Source organism: Aotus nancymaae, unplaced genomic scaffold (genome assembly GCF_030222135.1).
Source record: "Aotus nancymaae isolate 86718 unplaced genomic scaffold, 86718_ANA_hifiasm-v0.15.2.pri h1tg000002l, whole genome shotgun sequence".
Lineage (NCBI taxonomy): Eukaryota > Metazoa > Chordata > Mammalia > Primates > Aotidae > Aotus > Aotus nancymaae.
Window position 1 is genome coordinate 33282989 of NW_026988413.1, and position 2073 is coordinate 33285061.

Genomic DNA, 2073 nt, shown 5'->3' on the forward strand with positions numbered 1-2073 from the left:
TTCAAGTCCTAGATATCCTTGTTAATTTTCTGTTTCATTGATCTAATATTGACAGTGGGGTGTTAAAGTCTCTCCATAACTATTACTGTGTATGAGTCTGAGTCTTTTTGTAGGTCTCTAAGAACTTGCTTTATGAATGTGGGTGCTCCTGCATTGGGTACATATATATTTAGGATAGTTAGCTCTTATTGTTGCATTGATCCTTTTACCATTTGTAATGCCCTCCATTGTCTCTTTTGATCTCTGTTTGTTTAAAGTCTGTTTTATCAGAGACTAGGCAACCCCTGCCTTTTTTTGCTTTGCATTTGCTTGGTAAATCTTCCTCCATCTCTCTATTTTGAGCCTGTGTGTGTCTCTGCATGTGAGATGGGTCTCCTGAATACAGCACATCAATGGGTCTTGATTCTTTATCCAGTTTGCCGGTCTGTGTCTTTTAATTGGGACATTTAGCCCATTTATATTTAAGGTTGATATTGTTATGTGTGAGTTTGATCCTGCCATTATGATGCTAGCTGGTTATTTTTGCCCATTAGTTGATGCAGTTTCTTAACAGTGTTGTTCCTTACAATTTGGTATGTTTTTGCAGTGACTGGTACTGGTTGTTCCTTTCCATGTTTTGTGCTTCCTTCAGGAGCTCTTGTAAGGCAGGCATGGTAGTGACAGAATCTCTCAGCATTTGCTTTTCTGTAAAGAATTTTATTTCTCCTTCACTTATGAACCTTAGTTTGGCTGGATATGAAATTCTGGGTTGAAAATTCTTTTCTTTAAGAATGTTGATTATTGGCCCCCACTCTCTTCTGGCTTGTAGGGTTTCTGCCAAGAGATCCACTGTGAGTCTGATGGGCTTCCCTTTGTGGGTAACATGACCTTTCTCTCTGGCTGCCCTTAGCATTTTTCCCTTCATTTCAACCTTCATGAATCTGACGATTATGTGTCTTGGGGTTGCTCTTCTGTAGAAGTATCTTTGTGGTGGTATCTGTCTTTCCTGAATTTGAATGTTGGCCTGCCTTGCTAGGTTGGGGAAGTTCTCCTGGATAATATCCTAAGAGTGTTTTCCAACTTGATTTTATTCATTTTTGTTCATTTCTTTTCACTTTTTTCTCTAATCAATCTTGTCTTCTCACTTTATTTCATTGAGTTGATCTTCAATCTCTGATTTCCTTTCTTCTGCTTGATTGATTCAGTTACTGAAAGTTGTGTATGCTTCACAAAGTTCCTGTGCTGTGTTTTTCAGCTCCATCAGGTCATTTATGTTCTTCTTTAAACTGGTTATTGTAGTTAGCATTGTGTCTAACCTTTTTTCAGGGTTCTTAGCTTCCTTGCATTGGGTTAGAACATACTCCTCTGGCTCGGAAAAGTTTGTTATTATCCACCTTCTGAAGCCTGCTTCTGTCAATTCATCAAATTCATGCTCCGTCCAGTTTTCTTCCCTTGCTGGCTAGGAGTTGTGATTCCCTTGGAGGAAAAAGATATTGAATGCTTCATGAATTTGTATGTCATCCTTGTGCAGCAGCCATGCTAATCTTTTCTGTGTTGTTCCAATGTTAGTATATATGCTGCCGAGGCAAGCACTGTCATGCTGTTTTGTTTGAAGTTTCCTGTATTAAAACGTTTAGCCAATCAACAATGTATACGTATTTCACAACATTATGTTGTATCTGGTAAATACACACTATTTTGTCAATTTAATAAATAAAATACCATACAAAAATGAAAAAATATACATTTTGTTACAAAGATGCACTTAACACAGAAATTTGCCACAACCAAATTCCCTTCTTATAGCACAATAAAACCAGAAACAAATTTCTAAAATAGAACTTAATGGCCCTAAGATCTAGTAGATTAAAATGCTCATCTCTGGGAGGTATAGTGAAACTGGTCCACCACAGTGCAGTAGGATGCATGTTATAATCCTCTCAGAAAGCAATTGGAGTCATGTTCCAAAGCCATAAAAATATTTGTGCATTTTTGTCTCACCAAAAGAGGTAATGGGAATTTATCCTAAGGAAACATTCCAAAATAAAGAATACTAGTTCATGGTTAAAAAAACAAAAAAAGTTAAACACAAAC

The 2073-nt window shown here is 37.0% G+C and overlaps 1 non-coding gene across 1 annotated transcript; it reads right to left on the reverse strand.

Moving 5' to 3' along the window:
- Nucleotides 1-1465: 1465 nt before the first annotated feature.
- On the reverse strand, nt 1466-1572 carry LOC135274281 (U6 spliceosomal RNA). Its single transcript, XR_010342124.1, has one exon. It is a non-coding gene; the product is annotated as a U6 spliceosomal RNA (small nuclear RNA).
- Between the last annotated feature and the right edge of the window lie 501 nt (nt 1573-2073).